This window comes from Apium graveolens, chromosome 6 (assembly GCF_009905375.1).
Source record: "Apium graveolens cultivar Ventura chromosome 6, ASM990537v1, whole genome shotgun sequence".
NCBI classification, from domain to species: Eukaryota; Viridiplantae; Streptophyta; class Magnoliopsida; order Apiales; family Apiaceae; genus Apium; species Apium graveolens.
Window position 1 is genome coordinate 3,072,005 of NC_133652.1, and position 23,173 is coordinate 3,095,177.

At 33.7% G+C, this 23,173-nt stretch overlaps 1 long non-coding RNA gene, 5 other non-coding genes and 1 pseudogene across 16 annotated transcripts; 1 reads left to right on the plus strand and 6 right to left on the minus strand.

The window, feature by feature from the left end:
* Positions 1–712: 712 nt before the first annotated feature.
* LOC141668744 (uncharacterized) lies at positions 713–9,840 on the plus strand. Of its 11 annotated transcripts, none has more exons than XR_012553182.1 (10): positions 713–847; positions 1,563–1,660; positions 1,806–1,898; positions 1,983–2,249; positions 4,489–4,643; positions 5,252–5,700; positions 5,804–5,887; positions 5,978–6,243; positions 8,872–8,926; positions 9,049–9,840. It is a non-coding gene; the product is annotated as an uncharacterized LOC141668744 (long non-coding RNA). The 11 variants fall into 11 exon arrangements; XR_012553181.1 differs by having other exon boundaries at positions 5,252–5,510; positions 5,588–5,887; XR_012553184.1 differs by having other exon boundaries at positions 5,252–5,333; positions 5,588–5,887.
* On the minus strand, positions 3,198–3,300 carry LOC141669576 (U6 spliceosomal RNA). Its single transcript, XR_012553849.1, has one exon. It is a non-coding gene; the product is annotated as a U6 spliceosomal RNA (small nuclear RNA).
* Positions 4,804–5,014, minus strand: LOC141669971 (U2 spliceosomal RNA; annotated as a pseudogene).
* On the minus strand, positions 6,423–6,568 carry LOC141669061 (U4 spliceosomal RNA). Its single transcript, XR_012553359.1, has one exon. It is a non-coding gene; the product is annotated as a U4 spliceosomal RNA (small nuclear RNA).
* Positions 7,685–7,801, minus strand: LOC141669211 (U5 spliceosomal RNA). The gene has a single exon (XR_012553502.1). It is a non-coding gene; the product is annotated as a U5 spliceosomal RNA (small nuclear RNA).
* LOC141669427 (U5 spliceosomal RNA) lies at positions 8,490–8,608 on the minus strand. Its single transcript, XR_012553713.1, has one exon. It is a non-coding gene; the product is annotated as a U5 spliceosomal RNA (small nuclear RNA).
* On the minus strand, positions 9,459–9,675 carry LOC141669836 (small nucleolar RNA U3). The gene has a single exon (XR_012554089.1). It is a non-coding gene; the product is annotated as a small nucleolar RNA U3 (small nucleolar RNA).
* Positions 9,841–23,173: the final 13,333 nt, after the last annotated feature.

Here is a 23,173-nt window from a genome sequence, read left to right on the forward strand (position 1 = left end):
CAAAAATCCAAAAATTGGGGACAATCAACAACCCAAAAAGATGGGTACGGTAACAAGATCACACCCAAAAAGATTTAGATCTCGATTTTATTAAAAATTATTATAATAGAAATTAAAGATTTAGAAATGGAGGAAACGGGATGAGAAGATTGATGAGATGCATGTGAATTTGATGGAAGGAGGGGATGGTGAAAGATGGATGATAATTATGAATGACGACCGACTCTGATTAGAGTTTTGAGAGAAAAGAAGTTGAAGTCTGATCTTACATTATTAGTCGTGGTAGAGGGTTGTTAAGAAAATAGTATCAATTAGTTGTGCATAAATTAGTTTCACTTTTATTCCCGAGTTTTTAAAAAGAAGAAATAAGTGATTATGAGGTAAAATATTTTCAATTTCATTTTTGAAGTAGTAAAAATTTGTTAAATTTATATATTCATCATCACTTTTTTTTTTTAAATTCGAACACTTAATTTTCTTTTTTTTTGTCAGGTAATTTTCTTTCTTTTTAAAACTTGAGTTGTGTTAGTTTTTGAAGCAGGGTTTATTTATTAGTATTTTATTGCTTCTTCTGCTCATGGGAAATGTGCATTGAAAATGAAACAAGAGCATCTTAAAAGCATGTTTGATGGTGGACACGTACACCTACTTCACGGTCCCCCACTCTCACATATAAGGCCGTGTTTGTTTTGTACAAAAATATTACTGCAAACAAGTATTTGCTTTATTATTACTTGAGGGTTTTTTGGGATTCTCAAAACTCAAACAAAAACAACCAAAGCAGAAGATGAAAGAGGAGCGAGTGACGGTCTATTTCGATCGACGAAACTTCCGGCGTCACTTTCCGGTTAGTTACATTGTTTCTCCTATCAGCTTTCTTTTATTTTTTTATAGTTACAACACTCGCGCATCCCGAGATTCGAACTCTTTACCTCCCTCGGGAAAGCCACTGCACCAACACAAACACCCTATCAGTTTTGTTATACATGTTAACATATTTAAGTTGTTTATATCACATATGCTGTTTCACTATCTAAATGATGTATTTAAGTTGTTTATATCACATATGCTGTTTCACTATCTAAATGATGGTTAGGTTACAAGATATTGATGCTTTTTGGTACATGTAGTTTTTTTTAAAATTTTTTTAATTATTTAGTAAATAATTAAAAAGTATCCGTGTATAGGGAAAAAGTATGTAAAGAATGGAGTGGGATTAACATATTTAAGTTGTTTAGATTATGTTTTTCTTTTCTATGCAAAAATTTGGAGGCAGTAGGAACATATGTTATAGTTCTATATGCTGTTTCACTCTAAATGATGGTTAGGTCATAATATAGATGCTTTTTGGTGCATGATTTTTTTTTAATTTATTAATTATTTATTGTTTTGGAGTACACGAACCTGAACCTTTAGCAATTCATGTCGAAGAACTGGTGAACTTAATTCTAAGGCTAATCACTATGAACATTTGCATCTTCCAACAGTTTGGTCCCGTTATATGCTGGCATGAATGTATTAACATATTCAATTGATCTCACTTGGTGTTGTGAATGACACAGGGATTTCCACTAATATCAAGGAATTTATCTCATCTCTATACTCAAAATTTTTAACCAAGTGGCAATTGTCAACAATATATTCTAGAGTTATGCTCGAGGCAAGTGAATTTTAGAAAGGAATGATGTATATATTGGATTGTGCATTCCAAAAATTCACCTACGAGAAGTTAATTCATATGACATCTAAAAGATGATTTTGTACATTAATTGACCTCTTGCTCAAATTTCATTCTTAATATGCAGGCATCGCTTCTCATAGGGAAATGCTGCATCAGCCATTTAACTTTTAAAGATGTGAATCAATATTTGGCTGGTTCAGACATTCGGGCTTGTTTCGTACGTCCCTTCAAATCAGAGGGTATTTTGATGAAGTATGCAATGATAATATGTTACTAATATTGTGTATCTGATTCAATTCAGCAGCAAGGAAGCAATTTATTACGTGTAGAAAAGTTTAAAGAACACTATTCACGGTGAAAAACATAAGTGGAAATGAATCTGGTAAGGGCACAAAGTTAGCTAAATTGCAAAAGTTGCATTGGTGTACAATGACACTTCTTTGAATACTGTTTATTCTCCATCATCGAGTCTTAGGCAGGTTTAAAACGGAAACAGGGATCGTGTTGGTTCCGGCGTTTAGGAAAAATCACCTCTTCCATTAAGTCGTTCCATGTCGATGCGAAAGAGGTATCCATTTCACAAGTCTATGAAGTATGCAAATTCTTATATTTGTACAAGTCAACTAATTTATGTTGCTTTTTCTTGTTTACAATATCCTGTTAATTGCTACAAATTTATCTTTTCTTGTTTACATGATCATGTTGATTGCTACAGATTTATCTCATTGAATCCAATAGCAGCTTAATTGTATAGGCATTATAGCTTTTGATTTATCTCGAAACCTAAATTCACAAGCATATTGTATCCGAGCCTGCTTAAAATCCAGGATGGTAACCTCTATTTGTGCCAGTAGAAGCTTTTTGATCTCTTTATTGCCAGTCGTACATTTAAAAGAAGGCGATTTCATGGTTACAAGAGGGCATGGTACAAAAGGCTTATTGCATGTTTCTAGATTTCACTTATAGATATGGTCCATTTATCATCTTTGATTTGAGAATTAAAATCCCGCACCATTTAGTCATAAACTAATATATTGCGCGGTTAAGAATGGGTGAGTGCTGCAGAGTTACTTTATAGGAGGATGGGTGAGTGCATGCAGGTGCAGCGTCACTTCATGAGTAGAGTAGCCATTGCTTAGGACTAGTTGAAATTAGTTGTTACTTTAATTACACATTTAATCTCTAAAACTGTATTAGACTCCTAATGTAACTAAACTGTAATAGACTCCTTATGTAACTAGAAAAAGGTATTAAATTTAAATTGATTTGTATTCTAATTGTATTCATTAGTTTTTATTGAAGAAATTAAAATTAGTGCATCTAATGGCACCATTCAATCAGTAAGAAAATCTCGAATTATGTTTTTTTCCCAGTTAGTTGTATCTAAGCTATTTTTTTACAATTTAACAAATTTTCATGTATGTAGTGTTATTGTTATTTTTTCTATTTAAATGTAATATTTTTTAAAAATATTTACATAGTCCATCCATTTCCTGTATTTGGTTTTGGCAAAAAAAAAAATTTGGACCATTTCTCGATTTGTGCGTGTCATCCTTGCGCAGGGGCCATGCTAATCTTCTCTGTATCGTTCCAATTTTATCGGATGTCCCCGAAGGGACATAATATGTACTTAAACTGTTATAATATGAATAAGATGTTATCTCTGTCCTCAGCCAATGTGGGAGATTATTATATGAAGGCTTTTAAGAGAGCAAGTGTATGCCAACATGCAATGCTTTTAATCTAATGATTAGGTGTTATGGATAACAAAGATGAGCGGGTGTTGCTTTCCTATGAGATTGTTGTGGCTTAAAATTTAGCGGATTGTTCTATAAATTCTAAGCTAGTCAATGGTTAGATCGTAGCCTATCTATCTGAATTGGACCCCTGGATATTTTTATTTGACCAGGCCTATTTATTTAACAGAAGATATTCTAATTGGGACATGATTGTATATAAAGAAAAGCTGGTCGCATCCCAAATTAGAAGTGAATGTCCAACATTTGCTTATAGCATGCAAAGTACTTAATCCCCACAAAATAGTATTTCACTATTTCGTATATTATTTTACTTTTTAGTTTGTGCTTGTTGAAGTGGTGACTTTCAACCGCAAGACTTGTGTTTATGTTGAATAGTGCTGTTTATCCCCGGGCACCAAAGGCTGTATATTTTACTTGGTCATAATTATTAGTCTTCGTCAAATTTACATATTTTTTTAAATATAATTTATCCAAGTTGTGAGTAACCTGCATTTTGGAAATATATTTTAAGTGGGTTGTAATGGTTAAACATGTGGTGAGCACACCATGGTATTGTCATAGGTCAGCCACAAAATTTTATTTACTAGGAAGAGAACTTTAGACTTTTTGCATCGTCAACATAAATCGTAACATTTTTTAATGCAACAATACATATCGTCTCCAATATCAGAATCTTGAGAACCTGCCTTATACATTATTAGTTTAGTTTCATTTAGTAAAAGCTGATTAAAACATTGAAAGGTTGAGATTTGAAACAAGTTGTGTCATCTGCCATCCAAACAACCACGGGGTCAAAACTGAATTTTCAGAACCACAACTTCACGAATGAATAACGGAACCTCTCCCAATGTGAAAAGATGGTTGTGTGAACGAGTAACAGGTTGCCTGTTTATATTCTTTTTCTTGTTTGCTGTTGTGGTGAAATATTTCTTATGTTGTGCTCGTCATTTAATACATTTCCTTCATTACATCGTACCATTCATATGGATCCATGACGGGTTCTTGACGTAAAAGAAAGCATTTATTAGGCTACTACAATTGATTCAGGAGCGATATAATTATCAAGAGTGACAGCATCATTTTTTCCTCGGGAGTGTTGACAAGCAGACAGAAGTCCAATTTCTGCATCAAATGGTCACTCTATTGTTCTGCCTGAAGTTAGTCCGCACAGTTGCTGATATTCACTCCAAGCGGAAAATAAGGTATTCATAATCATTAATTTTTGGTATCATGCAACCTTGCACTGTCAGTTGGTTGAGAAAAACCTTGATCAAACTGTTATAATTGTTACACTCTTGCTAAAAGGTACTTTCAAAAAGATGAATATATAAAGCTAAGCGTCATGAATATATTTAAACTATGTTTTGGTGGGGTGAGCCAGTGCAACACTTGGGCACCTCATAAAGACTCCAATAGCAAGCTATTGTGACGAGTCTCCCCCCTTTATAAAATTAATTTAATATCATGTGAACCAATGGCCTACATATCAGATATTAAACCTATTAAACTGTTAAGAACATATACTACACTTGATCTAAAACAGAGTCTGCCTATTGAATTAGGGAGAAAATAACTTTGATGCAAAACAAAGTCTGCCTATTGAACTAAAACGTTACAATCTGCTTGCCTTTGAGATCTCCCTAATTGATTTGTTTTTAGTCCAAAATACAGATTCACCAACAATTAATTGCACACTCAAACTAAAAGTTTATTCCCCAATCTGGTGTTCTGACTTTATTGATTACCTAGATGAACATTGTTAATGTCACGCTTCTAAATTTTTTATTTAATTGCTTTTAAATCATGGCAGGTTACATCATGTATAATCTAAATAGACAGCCCTAGCATGAAGACTTGTCTTCCATCCGCTTCTGCTTGTACTAAGACATCAGGCATTCTCTTCTTTTTTACAAGTTCCCTTTATACTGCGTTTATGCTTTTATCTTAATTTTCATGAAGTCCCATTCAGATTTGATACATTCTGGACTAATGTATCATGTAGATATTTAGTCTAGAGCAGAAAACTTGATTAATTATAGGTGCTGGCGGAGACATCTAAGCTTTCATGAGTTACATTTTTGGTTTTATGGTCAAATTATTCTTCTCAATGCGATTCACTAATTCGAGGCCTTGTTTGTTCCACCAGATTTTAGTGAACAATGAAAAATTTTACACTGGAGTTATAAGGATTCACCCCTGTATTAAAGGGATTCCTTCGAAAAATCCCCGACACTGAATATAGATTGGTCGGTTCTGATGGTATCCAGAATGTGTGCCATACTACCATCTCCAACAAGTTGATGCTCTTGGAAAACAAACACTCTACATGCATGATTCATAGCTGCTTGCCTTTGACTTGCAGGAAAGTGTGCAATCCCGAGCCTGTTCTATACAAAGAAATACAAAGTTTTTATTTGGCATCAAAACTCAATGGCCAGAAAATGAGGTAAATGGGGCTTTTGTTCACATAATCCTGTTAATTGCTACAAATTTATAAGTGTTAGTGGGATTAGACAGTTTTTGTGTTTGATGCCAGGGCATTGACCTGTTGCTGACTTGCTGTCTTTACATGCTGCATGGCTTCTCAAAAAAAAAAAAATAACCATATATATTCTTAGGGGGATTGGACAGTTGTTTGTGTTTGATGGATTGGACAGTTGTTTGTGTTTGATGCCACGGGATCGACCTGTTGCTCAAATTTTTTTTAACTACTTTTGGAATTGAGGTGGCAAGTTGAGATGGTAGACGGTGGCAAGTTGAGATGGTAATCAGGAAGGTTGGTGTTATGTTTCCACAAGCAAGGTACGAAGATCAGTTCTTAAGCTTTTATTGCCCTCTGTGCTATAGAAATCATATTTGATTGCTGCTTTAAACTGTTACTAGTATTTAGCAAGCGTGATGTAAACTGTTGAGATATTTAGTGAAGTTGGTTTGGGTGGGACTAGAAAAATATTAAACTGAGAATTGTAGGGCTTTTCCCTAGTTTAGAGGGAACCCTTCCAAAAATTCTCAATGACACGAGGCAAAGCCAAGACCAAGGAGGGGGTTTGGAAATAGTTTTCAACCAGCAATTGACGCGCCTCGGTTAGTTCCTCACTAGCTGCGTCATTGCCCCAAGCGCAAAGATGCCACTAAACTTGGTACTTGTTTGTATTTTAAACAGCTGCCTCCTAATTTTATTGAGAAATCAAGCGATGTGGTTTAGGTGTTCGAGTGTATGACTAGTGAAAAAAAGTGCTAGAGTGTTTTAACATTTCCCAAGCTTTGGTCATTTCATTTTTTTAATTTTAATCTTATTCTTAAAATAAGAAGTTGTTTTCTCCTTCTAAACCGAGAGTTTACGATGTTTTACATAATTATTTTACAAAATAAGGAAATGATACAAACTTCAACAACCAATATTTTTTTGCAAAATTAGAGGTAGAAAGTTCGAGTTGAACACCTAAGTAGATTTTAAGTAAATGTTTAAAATTAATTTTAAAAATTTTTGAAGTTGTAGTGGCAAAATCAGTAGACACCCTTCAAAATTAGGTATACTATTATAAGCGAGGAGCACTTAACCGGCATCTAGTTGGAATTGAACTTATGAATTTACCAATTGAATTTGCGAAGTTCTAATGCATTGCCTTTTCATTTTGCAACACCTTTGGAATGCCAATTTTGTTATACTTGTGCTACACACTACACGTCCCTCAAAGTTTAATAGTAATTATAAAAAAATAAATGTATTCAAACTAAAAAAATTACACGTGCTTGAGAACTAAGAATAATATTTTATTAAGTCTATATTTTTCCTGAATGTTACTATAACCAAGTGAAAGTTCGTGTATTCTAGTATTTTATGTATTATATTTAGATCTTAAAAAATTTTGAGTAATAATTATTTTAAATTTAAAGTTATTTTAATTAATTAAAAATAATTGGTAAATAGATCTCTTAGAATCTCCACATATTATATAAAATACTAGAATTCACAACTTTTCATTTTGTTGCTTGTTGTATCATTCAAAAAAGAAAAATGTGTGATACTCGAAGTAATTTTACTTGTCGAGCACATATATGTGCATTTATCGATATCATTTGCACTTGGTAATCAATTTATTTAACACTTACAAATACAAATTTTCTATTAATCAATATTAGTAAGAGTGACAAATCTGATATTTAATTTTTCTCAAACACATGTGAGTAAAACAATTTAAACTATGGAATTAATTATTAATTATGAACTTAAATTGTAGGGAGCCAACCAAAAGGAAGACCCCTCCAAAAATAGGCGTATGCCACTATGAGTGACGAGCACACGGTATTCTTTAGTAAAAGGCGAAAGAATAGTTCGCTTTGTGCTCATCACATGGCTGTGTGATTTTAAAGCTTCCTCGGTGCTAGTTATTTATAGGTGTGCTAGACGATTTATTTATGGATGTGAAATAATATTTTCGATGCGGGTTGTATGCTAACCGGAGTAGATCAAGTGCTCGCATGCACTTCACAATATATTGTCTTTTGGTGCTATTTAAATATAAGAAGAAATAGTTCAGAGTCCATATAACCTTTATTGAAGTTTTAAAGCTAGAAGCCAAACGAGGAGACCGTCAAAATATGTAAAACGGAGTGGTCTAAAATTCAAAGCTTTGCAGGTCTTCAATAGGAAAAAGGCTTTACTCCACCAAGTAAACCAGGGGACAGGACAGGGGAAGAACACAACAAATTTCCTTATTGCATTATTTTATGCTAAATATCTTTAGCTTTTGCGATATGAACTCCAAATTAATTAATAGAAGTCACGGGAAATAACTTGATGGACATAGTAGAAGGTAAACTTTCAGAAAGCATTAACTAAATGAATCAAGACACATGAACGTTCTTATCAGTTGACAAAAAAAGCATTAACTAAATGAATCAAGACACATGAACGTTCTTATCAGTTGACAAAAAAGGAGAAGCACGTCAATTGTAGAACAGGTTTGTTAAAACACTTCAAAGTTAAGATTTAGGTATACCCTTTTCATCGATTGATTGCATAAATCTTATGGCTTGAATTGTTAGGTGTTCCATAGATAAACCCCACTCTAAAAATAGGCGTATGTCCCTGTAAGTGATGAGCGCACAGTATTCTTTAGTAAAAGGCAAAAGAATAGTTCGCTATGTGCTCGTCACATGGCTGCGTTTAATTAGAAGGAATCCGGTCAGCTCTTTGATATGTGATGTTGACAACGTCGTTCACCATTTTCATGCAATCCAGCCTGCCCTTATACTTTCTTAAGTATCACGCAAGAATTGTCAATAGCTAATTCACTTGGCTATTACAGAAAATTGGGGCCAGAAAACCTAAAACCTGAAACCTATAACCTCTATTTTATAAAAAAGATGAAATGCATTACACTGTAGTTTAGTAACGTATTCAGCTTGTTTATTTTATGCTGACAGGCTATGGTTGATGTCGCCCGAGAGATTGGAATGCACAGGAAAGGGAAATGATCAGGTGCTTTGAAATTGTGTTTGCTGTTTTGGCCATCTTTGTTAAATGTTCTAGTGATTTTAACTGTTGTGATGTAGTCCAATTTTCAGTTCTCTAATAAACTATTCTGTATTTGTCGTATGTAGGTGCGGTTTGAGCTCATTTTCTTTGCCCTACACCCTGAACTTAGTGTTGCGGCTCCTTGGAAGAAATGGGACATACAAGGCAGAGAATATGCTTAGAAATGTAATGTGCCCGTCCCAGTAAAGAAAAATCCATTTATAGCAGAGACGGGAACCTGCGGCATACTGACCACTGAGGGCTGTTAATCACGCTCTGGTCTTGCCCCAACCATCCCTGTTCCCCTTGATTAAAGATGTACAGGTCTCAACTCATAAGTAGCAAATATTTTAAGAATCCAAAGAAAAACAGTGGGGAAAAGAGGTTAAGGTCTTTGATGCACGAAAAAAAGGGTTAATGTCTGTGAATGTACAAAAGCCACCATGTTTTAGCAGACCACTCCAAATGAAGAGGGCAGCAAAAAAGAGTTTAAGGGGGTCTGTCAGACAACTGCAAGACCACCCCAGCCGGGAAACCCCAGCTGAGAACGATCCTCTACGGCTCTGAATGGTGCACTGACCATGCAGGGCTGTTAATCACGCTCTGGTCCTGCAGTCATGATTCATCCACCAGACTTGGTCACCTGTCTCCTTAGAAATCAAGGATACAGAGGTACGATTACTATAGAACAGATCCTGTTCAAGTAAGGTCGTGAGCAAAAGGGTTGCACACCTTGTTAATATACAGAGTATTTGTTTCAAGTTCTTTCAATGTGGGATATTCACGAGTTTCTAGTAACACTCTATGAGTGTATTTTTAACTTTTGAAAAGTTAAGGTCTGGGGCAAAACTTAGCATGCAATATAACTTTTTTCTTGATCTCTTTTCATTTGCCCCATGTATTTTGTAGGATTAGATACTTGTATGCATATTCTTTCTTTATCTTGCAACTGGAGCTAAAAAAACTGCGCATTTTTTATATTCACCTATTTATTTTAAAATCTATTTAGTTGAACAGCCCAATACAAGAGCATATTCGAATTCATTAAATATATGTTCTTTAACTTTTTCAATATGCCCAGCCATTATAGTATTTTATTCAACAAATTCCATTAATAGAATATTTAGGTTCGGTACATGCCAATCTATTTTAAACTTCAAAATTATAACATTCTCAATTATAATTCTCACTTTGTTCCACTTGTTTTGTCACCTTTTTATGAAGAATATTCTCACTTTGTTCCACTTGTTTTGTCTTGTATTCTTTTTATGAAGAATACAAGAGCATATTCTTTCTTTATCTTGCAACTGGAGCTAACATTCTCCATTATAATACTCACTTCGTTTCACTCATTTTGTCACCAATTAGATTTACATTTTTTTTATTTAATCACATCTTTTTCTGTAAAGATCATACAACCTAATACCTACCAAAAATATATTTTATTTTTCAAATAAGTTAACACAGTTAATACTTAAATTAGATTATAAAAAAACTAACACTTAAATTATAATATTAACTGAATATGAACAATAATTTTGAAAAAGACTGAATAGAAAATGCGGTTAAACATTATATTCAAATGTTAGGAATTAATCCATGTATCGCATCGGTTATAGACTTCACTATTTGAAAGTTGGTTGTTCGGTATAATGTGGTTAACATTATATTAACAATAAGATAACAAATGTTGGAATCAACCGGTGCATTACTGAGTTATAGGCTCCCTCTATTTGATAGTATTGTTGGTTGTTCGGTATAGTTATTTGGTATGATAAATAACAATCTTAGAACAATCTTAGATCTTAAGCAAAATATGAGAACCCTTAGATGTAATGATAAAATAATATTCAATATATTAATATCTTAATAACTTTTGTAGGACCTGGGTTCGAATCCCCTTAGCATATTAAATTTTTAATTTTTTATTTGGATATTCTGTATTTCATAACACTTGGTTCAAGTCTCGTTAACAACATATTATCAACATATTATCTATAGACTTTATATTATCTATATTTAGGATTCAGGTACAACCCCCTTCATCTATTAAAAAAATATCAAAATACCTCATTTTTGGAGATCAACTGCCCAAAATAAAATAATTGAACACTACCCAAAATATGGCATTCAGGAGGTGCGTATTCAACTATTTAAAATTCGGTAAAAAACATGCATTTGCCAAAATGGAACACGCGGAGATAAAAGAAATAAACACGCATCTCCAAGATACTTATTCGGTGAATATTTATCGCCAAAACTGTGTTTTGATAATTTGCCCCCTCCAAATGATGGGTATTTTGATTTTTCACCATCATCTATTTGTCTCAAAATACAATAAACTATATATTATTATCACTTATTATCTTTTTCAATTAATTTCCCAACTATTGAAAATATAATTTTAAATCAAGATGGTAATAAAAAAAGTCATGTTAAAAGTTATTCGTAAATCACACGGATTATATGCTACTATATATTTATACAACTTATTGATCCATTCATTAAATATACTATTTTTCCAAAGATGGAACTACTTCCTTGGTTTTGGTTTTTGGTTATTATATTCAAGTTTTGTCAAAAACTCGCCTTTTAATATTATTTGTTAAGTATATTATGATTTTCAGAACCGTAACAAACTGAATTTCATTGTTCGGTCTAAACCCGGAAAATACTCAAAAATGCATATCCGAACCTAATTCATCGGATTCGGGTATATGTGAAACATATATTTTTTTAAATTAAATATTCACGCCCAAAATTTGAAATCCGAAACTCAAACCCGAAATTGAAAATTTTGTATAAATTAATAATATTTCAAGTGATTGAGATCAAAATTGTGACTTGCAAGTGAAACATTTTAACAGTCCATTTTCAACCATTTCACCACAATTTTAATTGTGTTTTATATGTATAACTAACATTTTAAAAATCAACTTAATAGATACCCAATTAATTAAATTTATTACTAGAAGATTCTCTATGCACCTTATCAACTGTTTTAATTATACAATAATTAAATTTTATTAAATTTATTTAGTTAAAATTTAACATAAATATAAAAATATAGGTTCCGGAAAATATATATATATATATTATAAAATATATTATAATGTGTAATATATATAATTATAATACATATGTTCAGGTTTATTTCGGGTTTCAAGTTCGGATCAAGTTTGAATTGCGTTTCGTATTTTGGCTCGATATACTCGAAATCCAAATCCAAATTCAAAATTTTTCGAGGTTAAAAATCAATTTCATATCCAAATTCAAATCAAAAAATTTAAGTTTGGGTAAATCCAAAATTTTAAATTTCAGATCGGGTATTCATTGGATCATATTATTTTGTCATAAAAAATACTCTCTATGTTTGTAATAATCGTTTGACTTTTTTGCACGTAATTTTAAAAAGTTTGACTATATAGTAAATAAATTATTTTTTTAATGTTTTTTTGCAAATAAAATAATTAGTTTATAACTTTTATTCCAAAAAAAGATTTTGAAAACGATATTTTTTACTACATTGGTAAAACTTTTAAATGTACGTGTAAAAAAATAAAAGATACTATTTATTTTCTAAATAGGAGGTAATGAGTCATTTATTTGTACATGTAAATCAATACATTCAATTATTTGTAAATAAATATTTTAAAATTCTTTCATTAAAAATAATTGAATTTTTCATTTTTATAAATAACTTAAACGAACGCATTATAATGGGTGAAAATCAATTATTAGGGAAGAGTCGCATAAATTTTATATGAACTTGTTTTGGAATAGTTTTAAATCATAATATTAAATTTGTGTATAATTAATTCGTATCAGTTGTTTTTACAAGCTCTAGTTTTTCATTATTTTTAATATATTTTTTTGTCGTATTTGTAATATGAATTATATGTATGAATTATTTGTTAAATGAAATTTGTTTACATTGTAATTAATAAATATTGTTTATGGTACTAAATGTTATTGGTGAAATTCAAACTTGAGATGAATGTATAAATTAGTTGTAATTTTATTAATTAGCTAATGTTGTTGATGAGATTTAAATACGAGACTAATGTATATAATAATTTTACTACTAAATTTAATATTTTTTATCAATTTAATTTAAAATATCTGTTATTCCCAAGTAACTAACAATGAGATTTGTAATATCCGGGATATATCGTGTAATTATTTTTGATATTATTATGTGTGCCCAGTATCTATTCTGTGAGTTAATTGTTAAGTGTTATCTGTACTTGAATATTCAAAAATAATATTAATTGAGTATTTTAATTTTTATATGTCCAAAATAAAATATAGATAATTATCATATCTTCCTAATTATTTTTATGTTGATATATGGATTTATAAGAATCATATGAAATTTCTAAAATCTTTTTCCGGTTAATTAAAATCTATTTTATAAAAACAGGAACCAACCGACGTCAACCGTTGTTACGTTTTTGGAACCCGAAACTCTTCCGAGAACTCCTTCCTAACCTAATTGGAATATTCCGAGCATTTTTCATGTTTCGACTTTTTCGATCCGGCTTACGGTTTGTCCTGCGCGGGTCCCGGCGCAACATTTTCGATACAATATTCGTTTCGGTAAATCAATAAAACCCGTATTTTCGATAAACGGGAGCTTTTTATTAAACTATTCCAATTATCACTTCGTAATACGTGTAACCAGGCGATGAGACCAAGACCGCAGTACAAATTGTACTGATTTGGATAATTATCCCGAAAACCGATACCGTTTGGATCAGTTTTTACAGATAAACGTACTGTCTTATATCCGGAATGATCCAACGGGATACAAATTTTCCGTAATTATAAATAGCCTTTTACCGTATTTTATTTCGTATCAAAATCATTTGCAGATAGTTAATTATATAATTTTCAGAGAAAAGCCCTAATTTCTTAAAACTGTTCTAAGAATCAAACAGCAAAACGAAGGCGTTACCGATCTCTGTTTTTAAAGCTTGAGTAACCAAAACGAAGGATTTGAGGTGTTCTATCAGATTCTGAGCTTTATTTCACTGCAGAAATCAAGGTTATTTTTCTAAAAATTTATTTATTTTCGAATTTATTTTATTAAAAATATGATTTTTTGTTCGGATGATTGTTTGTATGATTTGATGATTGCATGTTGTAGAGATTGTTTTCCTGATGATTTTCATATGTCATATGTCTGATTTGGAGTTCAATAACATGTTCAAATTTGAGTTTAATTTTCGAATTTCAAAATTAGGGTTTATAACCCGTATGAATGTTCTTAATTGAAATTTGGGGGTTTCTTATTCTGTGATAGATTGATGCTGTGTTATAGTGGGTTGTGTTCTCTGTGAAATTTGCAATCTAGTCGTATAAGTTTCATGAACCAACGAGGTCTGTAGAGAAGGGAGTTGTGTTTTGAAGTTTTTCGATGTTCGCCGGAAACTGGAAAACTTCACGGCCAAATTCCGGCCAACTCAGGGATTGTTAGGTTGTTTTGATTGCATGGTTGTGTTCCCGGTAACCTGTAGATGTGATCTGTAGGTGTTGGTGGGGTGAGGACGTCGGGAACATGTTCTCCGGCCACTCCGATTTTTTCCCGGCGACTGGACTGCAAAATTGTAGTTTGGTCCCTGCAGTTTTGAAAACGATGTAGTTTGGTCCCTGTAGTTTCCAGACTTTGCAAAAAATTGGATTCCTGTTTTAAAAATGTTTAAAAATCATATTTCCTATTTATTTTTATTATAAAAATTCGTTTTTAATTTCTGAAAATTCTAAAAATTATTATTTTAATTCCGAAAATTATTTTTAATTCACAAATAAATCTGAATTAATTAGTTAATTAATTTCAGTTAATTTTTAATTGATTAATTAGTCAATTAATTCGAAAATTAATTGATTAATTGATTTAATTAATTATTAATTGATTTTAATTAGTTATTTAATTAGATTTAATTATTTAAAAATAATTTAAAAATTCTGAAAAATAGTTTCGAGTTTTAAAATATTATTCTAAATTATTTCCAAGGCTCGATAATTATTCTAAAATTATTTCGGAGCCAGAATGGGCCAACCGAACCCTGTTTATTAACCCGAAATTGATCCAACGACCCGTTTTAATTCCGAAAAATGTTTTAAAAATCATTTTAAATACCAGAAAGCCTATTTATGACCCGAGATTTCTTTGTAAATAATATATCATTGATTACGTGATGTATTATGTGCTACATGTGACTTGTTAATTGACTATCGGTCTATATATTCGGTGTTTACTTGATTATCGCATAACTTTCAATCCGTTAATCGGATTTGGGTAAAACGAAGGGTAGATAGAAGTATGTGTTGAATAGAATCATGTGAGTTGATGATTGATAGATGCTTATGATATGTGAGCAGAAGAGGCAAGGCGTAGGAAAGGGAAACAGGTAGTTGAGGAGTAAAACGATTGTGATTGAAAGCAAGTGCAGGATAGTAAGCTAATATCAGGCAAGTGTTCTGAATTTTCTCGAGATATTGTAATTCTTGATAGTCTTGTTGACATTGCAAGTGCTTTGAAGCACGGAAACCTAAATCCTGATTTCAGTTATTGTTCTTGAGCTATGAACCATATTCTTTCTAAGCCATTGATTATTGTATACCCAAACACGAACCACAAATCTACGATACTACTCCACAAATACATACAAACTAAATACCAGACACTGAACTGAATTATTATATACTCAATCCATGATATCTTATGCTTTGAAAGACCAAATTCTTGAAACCCTGAAACGTTGTTTCCTTTGTTATCCAATTCTTTCATTACCCAGCATTCAAGCTTTGAAAGTACCTTGTTGATCCTTGCAAGGATTGAAACCCTTTCATTGTTAAACATTTATTGTTGTTAATGATTTCGGTTATTGTTTATTATTGCATATTCTGTTATTATGTTAGAATTGGATTGTTTTTATAAAATTGTGGACCAGATTCGTGGTCAGACCATATAATGGTCAAGTTAGGCCAATGTGTGCCTTGGATCCAGTAGTTAGAGCAATGCTGTGTGCCTTGCTCGGGGTTAGTGCGTGACTGATCAGCAGCCTAACCTTGGTTTTAAATTAAAAGTATAATATCCAATTCTAAATCGTAATCCATTGTTCACTTGATATCATAACCATATTCACCTGATGATCATTATTCTCAGTTTTGTCATTGTGACTTGCTGAGCTAGTTAGCTCATTTGTGCGATGTTGTTTATATTCTTTCCAGTTAAAAAGGAACCAGTTGGTAAAGAGGATCCCCAGTCCAGCGCGAGAGCTAGGGGTTCAGGTTGAGAAAGCTGAGCTAGTAGGCTTCTTTTGGAATAATTTAAGTTTGTAAAAGTTTGTAATAATGTTTAATACTCAGTTTGAATTTGAAATAGTTGGGATTTGAACGGTTTGTAATATATTAGTGTGTTTGGCTTGTGTGCATACTTTAACCTGTTGCGGTCCGTGGTGGTTGGTAAGTAGGGTCATTGCATATATTATTATTATCTTTATTATTGTTATAAGCAGGTTATAATTAAGGTGTGTGTGTGGACCCCAAACTTCTGACCCGGGTTTGGAGGGTGCCACAAGATTTACAGAAGGGGGGTTGAATGTAAATTTCAAAACTTTTTCAAGTTTTGAGCAGTTTCAAAGGCTGAGTGTTTTGATGAACAGTTGTGTGTGAATTGCTTTGAGCATGTGTAGACAGATATATATTCAGGACACAAATGTAAAGAACACAAAAGTTTTAAAAACTTTTCTAGTGGATTTGTTATTCCACCAGAGATGTGTATTTCAGAAAATCTGTGATTCAAAGAATTGATCACAGCTGCGTCCTAGTACAAACTAGATGATTTTCTCTCTATATTTTTCTAAACAGCTCTGGAAAATTCATTTCTAATTACTAGCTACAACCTGGTTTATATATCACCAAGTTTACAAGTGAAGACAAAGATAAAATACAATTTTAAAATAGTTCTTCACATGTTTCTTCTTCATTTCTCTATCAATGCAATCTAGGATAATATGTGAATCTTTGAATACTTCCTTGTTTGCACCAGAATGGAAATGCTGCATTTTCTTGATTCCTCCAAGAGGCTGCCACATTCCAATTGTCTCTGTCAACCCATGTGCCTCTGTCAGCTTATGAATTGTCACTGTCAACTGCTATTGAATTGAGCATCCGTTGAAGTTTTCATCTGTTGGTGTATTAGCAGTTGAAGCTTTATCCATTGATGCATTCATCCGTTGATGGATGTTATCCGTTGAAGCTTTAGAGACATCCGTTGAAGCTTTGTTTCTCATCCGTTGAAGGCCTTTAATTTATCAGTTGATACTACTTCATTTATATAAACTTACAAGGCATGAAATTTTTTACAATTAGCCCTCCTATTTGCATATCCACTAGTAGTCAACATGACTTATAATTTCCCACAACTTCTAAGAATTATAACTTAAATACAGAAACTGAAATGTGCTACAATACTAAACTTATTTCTAAGTAAAGCTACTCCATCAACGGATAGCCAGAGTGGTCTTATCCGTTGAGGCTACAAACACTAGATTTTACTTAAGTGTTTTGCTTAACTTATCATCAAACTAATACACATATTCCTAACAATATCTAACAATTGTAATTGAAAAATGTTAATCAAAATGGAGCAATAACCATGTTTATGCCACTTAGACATAACAACATTTTCTTGTTAAAGGTCATTTGATACGTTCTTAGATATAAAGTAGTAGAACTCGTGGATAATAGATTAACATAATGCATGATTGTAAATCGAGAACATTCTTCTGTAGCTCTCTCTCTCAATTTAGCTTTACTTCATCTTGTATATATAATTGTGAGATATAAGGACATATGGTGTGCATTTATATATTATTTTTTATTTTAAATCTTGATATGAGATTATCATTTTTAAAATGATATTTCTCTCTAAGTGTTTTTTTTTTGAATAAAGCAGCTTGCATTCTTAAGAAACATCAGACAAAATAGCCTTCAACAACAGACCTGAAGGAGACATAACAATATAAGGACAATTTAGAGAACAAGGTAAAGATGCTACTAAGTGAGCAACCTTGTTCGCTTGTCTTTAAATAAACGAGATGGAAAAGCCTGTAAAAGAATCAAGAATACTACGACAAGTTTCCAACATATGGCCAACCTCCAACAAATTCTCGTGAGAGCACTGGAGAGCACGAACATTAACTAGAGAATCCGATTCGATGAAAACTGAAGTATAGTGAAGAGAGGATAGCCAAGACAGACCTGCATGAATGGCTACAGCCTCTGCTTCAAACACCGTAGAAACCATCGGATACGACAAAGATTTAGCAGCTACAAAAGCACCGTCATGATCACTAATCACCAACCCTACAGAGAAAGAAGAAGCTCCAACTCGAAATGTTTCATCCACATTGAGTTTAAATGACCCAACATCTGGCTTCTTCCGTCGGATAGAGTATTGAGAACTCGACTTATGGAGCTGGTTTAACCGAGGAGCTCGAGAATCTTTAGCACGTTTCCAATCTGCAATACATTTGGCGCTCCAATCCATTTCCAGAGATGTTGTAACTAACTTATTTTTCCACACCTTCTTATTCTGGAAAAACCAGATGCCCCATAACACCTTGACAACAGTACTAATCTGAGCCATATCCATTGACGAGAGTCGAGCAAGAAGCCAAGATGGGATAGATTCATCGACCCCTGCATCGACAGATAACCCTGCATAGTGCCAGCAACTCATAGCAAAAGAACATAACATAAAAAGATGGAGTAAGTCTTCATTCCCCCTATCACACATAGGACACACAGGAGATAAAGCCACCCCTTTTACAATTAATCTCGACTTCACCGGAATATTATCTCTGCATAATCGCCATAAAAACACCTTGATTTTACGAAGGAGATCAAGTTTCCATAGTTTACTCCAACCCTGCGATTGAACCACATTACCAGTGCCAATATTTCGACCATGCCATAATTGATACCCAGTTTTAACTGAATATTTGCCATTCGTAGTCCTTGTCCACGCCAAACGATCATCCACAGAACTAGCAGGAATTCGAGTTGCCAAAATCAAATCAGCATCCACATTAGAGAAAATCTCCATGACTTTTCTAGTGTCCCATTCTCTAGCATTCTCTTGAAATAATGGAGACACAACAGAGGTGTTATCAGCATACTCTCTAGACTGATCGACTTTAAAACCAACCTTCCCAGCTAGCCACGGATCTTGAAAACATTTGATAGTTTTCCCATCCCCAAGAATCCATCCATAACCCTGCATAACTTCGTTCTTTGCCTTGACAATGCCTTGCCAGATAAAACTAGAACCAGGACGCACAATAGCTTGGAGAATATGTGTGTTGGAGAAATACCTTGCCTTGTAAAATCGCGACACAAGAGAATTAGGCTTGTAAATGAAATTCCATACGTGCTTGGCCATGAGAGCAATGTTGTAACCATACAGATTCCTGAAAGCGATACCCCCTGACACTTGGACATACTCATGCCATCCCAACCAACCCGGTGAATTCTTTTCCTGTCCGCAAAACCTGATTGCCACCAGTACTTATTCATCATCATTTCCATCTGCTTACACATCATTTCAGGAAGAAGAAAAGAGGACATACAATATGAAGGAATAATTGTTGCAACATTCTTGATAAGGACAGACTTCCCTGCACGTGATTTTTTTTTAGCTTTCCAGCCTTGGAGTCTCTTCCATAACCTGTCTTTCACAAACCCAAACACACGTTTCTTTGATCTCCCAATCAGAGAGGGTAAACCCAGGTACATACTATTCTGAAGATCATTATGAACCCCCAAAATATTTGAAATCAGCCCTCGTTTTTCTTGTTTGACATTTGAACTGAAGAAAATGCCCGATTTTTGATAGTTGATGGATTAACCCGAAACTACAGCATACTCATCCAGAATTCGTTTGACTGCCTCTGCTTCAACTTGATTTACCCGGAAAAACAAAAACGAGTCATCGACGAATAAAAAGTGGGATATTACAGGGCCTGTACGAGTCACCTTGACACCATGAATATCCTCTCTATCAACAACATTTATCAAAGAGATTGATAATCCCTCAACACAAAATAGAAATAGGTAGGGAGAAAGAGGGTCTCCTTGCCTTATTCCTCTCGACGGAATAATTGGACCAATAGTGCTACTATTAAAGCAAACATCATAAGATACTGTCTTGACACACATGAGCATCCACTTTATCCATTGGTCACAAACACCCATAACTTGCAGACGACGCCTTAAATAGTTCCAATCAACTCTATCGTAGGCCTTCGAAATATCGAGCTTAAGCGCCACATCTCCTTCCCCACCCCCAACTGCTTTCTTCGTGTGATGAATGAGCTCAAATGCTATGAGCACATTGTCATTTATACTTCTGTGAGGAACAAAAGCGGCTTGGTTTTCGGAAATAATATGTGGCAAAATTCTCTTCAACCTGTTGGCTAGCACTTTTGATAAAATCTTATAAAGCACATTACAGAGAGGAAACGAAAAGAAGGCTTTTGTAACCACGTGTTTTCAAACCGAAAACGAAATTGTTTTTTAGAAAAAGCCACACTATACAGATCAAGAAGCAAATGATCATGATCAGACACCGGCACTGGAACCACCTGTAACTTGCAGAGAGGAAACGCAAGCAACCAATCTCGAGTTGCGAAAGCTCTATCTAAACGCTCTTTAACCCATTCCAGGGTACTTTGAGATTTCTCCCAGGTATAGTCACCTCCCTGTAAATCCAATTCAACCAGCAAAGAATCGTCCAAAGCATCTTTAAAACCAGACAATAAAGAAGTAGCTTGAGGAACACCCCCCCATTTGTCTTGCGGATACAACATATCGTTGAAATCACCAATAATATGCCAAGGAAGCCGAGTCATACTAGCCAACTTATGAATAAGCTCCCAAGAATCCTTTCTACGAGCCCTCTCCGGGAACCCGTAAAAACACGACAAGGACCAACTAGCAGCCTCATTATTCAGAAAATTTACATTAATATGGTTACGAGAGAAGCTAGTAACCTCACACTTAACATTGTGTCTCCAAAAAATTGCTAAACCACCGCTACGACCTACTCTATCAACTGAAAAATAAGAAGCAAAACCATGTTTGATACGCAGCTCCTCAATTTTATTTGCAAACGAGATAGTCTCCGAAAGGAAAAGAAACTCAGGCTTATGTGACCTGATGAGATCTCCAAGGACTCGAACTGTGCGAGAGGATCCCAACCCTCGACATTTTTAACTAAGAAAAATCATTGGGCCTGGCTCGCTTGCCAAGCAAGCTGAGCCCAAGCGAGCCAAATCAGAACCAGATGAAACTGGACAATCAACTTTAGAAAGCCCAATAACAGAAGTAACCCCATTCTCAATATCCATTAACATAGAATTTTCTGGCCCACGTATCCTTTTATTACTGTCCTCCATATTTAGCCCAATTAATTCCTCCTCAGTAGGCCCAGTAATTCTATCATGTACCGCCAAAGAGTTCTCCCCAACAGATTTAAAAACAAATCCCTGACTATTAGCTTTATCAGATAACTCAATACTTAAATCCCGCCCATACACACCGGTACATCCCACTAGAATAAAAGAATCCCTCGGAACATGCTGATTGACATGAAATTTTCCTTGACTCCCGTCCCAATCTGTATCCCTATCATCACGGAGAAAACGGCTTCGTTCTTGCCCCAACGATCTCCTGGTCGGAGCTCGTAACCATGCCCCCCATTCACGAGGACAATATTTGTTCAACGATGCTGATTTTCTGTTGCAGAACCTTTCAGTGTGTGTCACCACGTCACAAACAAAACAGAAGTCGCCAAGTCTTTCATACTTACATTGGACAATGCATTCCGACATATTCTTCCTGCAAATCTTTTTCTTACGTTTTAGAGGCTGCCTTATATCAACATTGATCTTCAGACGCATGCAGTCACGCCATATACTAGAGTTATTATTAGGATCATATGAGATAAACGTACCAAAGAAATTGCCTAACTGTTTCCCCGCTGCTTTAGTCATCAACCCTGAAGGAACACCAAATAACTGAATCCAGAATTGTAAATGGATTAATGGAACTTCCAGTGGATCTTCACCATAACCAATTTTACTAGTGATAAGCATCGCACCATCGAAACTCCAAGGCCCTCCATTTGTGACCCATTCCAAATCATCCAACTGATAAAGTTGGAAAAGAAACACACCTGGCTTCAACTTCTTAATATTTATCCCCTTTGCAGGTCGCCATATATCCGCCATTTTGGACTTCATAGCTCGAACATTCAGATTCTTATCAGTCAAAAAATGACCTACTAGACAAGTTTCAAACTTTTCGATATGTCCTCGTCCTCCTCCTCAAACACAAGTTCCGTATTCTGCTCATCGTCAATCCCCATTTCTGCTAACCTATCGTTGATATCCTCTACTCTCGCCATTAAAAAGACAACACTCTCACACTTCGAAAAGGGAGAGAAAAACAAAAGCTCTCATAGGAGAAAAACCGTCTTCTAGTGATATTCCCAGACTATTTAAGAATTAATAAGTATTTGTTAAGATTTACTTCATCTTATACATTTAATTGTGAGATATAATCACAGATTATGCACAGTTTTAAATGAAAGGATATATTGTTTATTTATGATTTGATATTTAGATACAAAATTTCCATTCCCAACAAAATGAACCAAAAAATGTGAAAATCAAACAAAATGAACCAAAATTTGTGAAAATTAAACAAAAAATTGTATTGTATTCCGTTTATTACAATTATCACAATTTTATATTAATATTTAACCACTTCCGGTCACTCGAAAACCCACACACAAGTCATCAACCGGTCCCGACACATGAAAAGTAGATCACGCGCATCCTCTTATGGTGCATTGATTAATTATTACTAGGTTAAAACCCGTGCGATGCACGGATCTCACAGATTTTTTTTAATATTATATAATTTTTTTAAAAAAATTGAATTCAATTCCTAATTTTGTTCATTTAAAACTCTATATGATATGAATTCATAATAATTATATCAGTAGACTTGTATATTCATAACTTTTTAGAACATTTAAACTTATTTAAAGTGATAGCATTGGTAAGGGGGAAATATTATTATAACGAAATTATTATTTTATTGAGGGTAAAAATATAATATCTCCATTATGTCGGG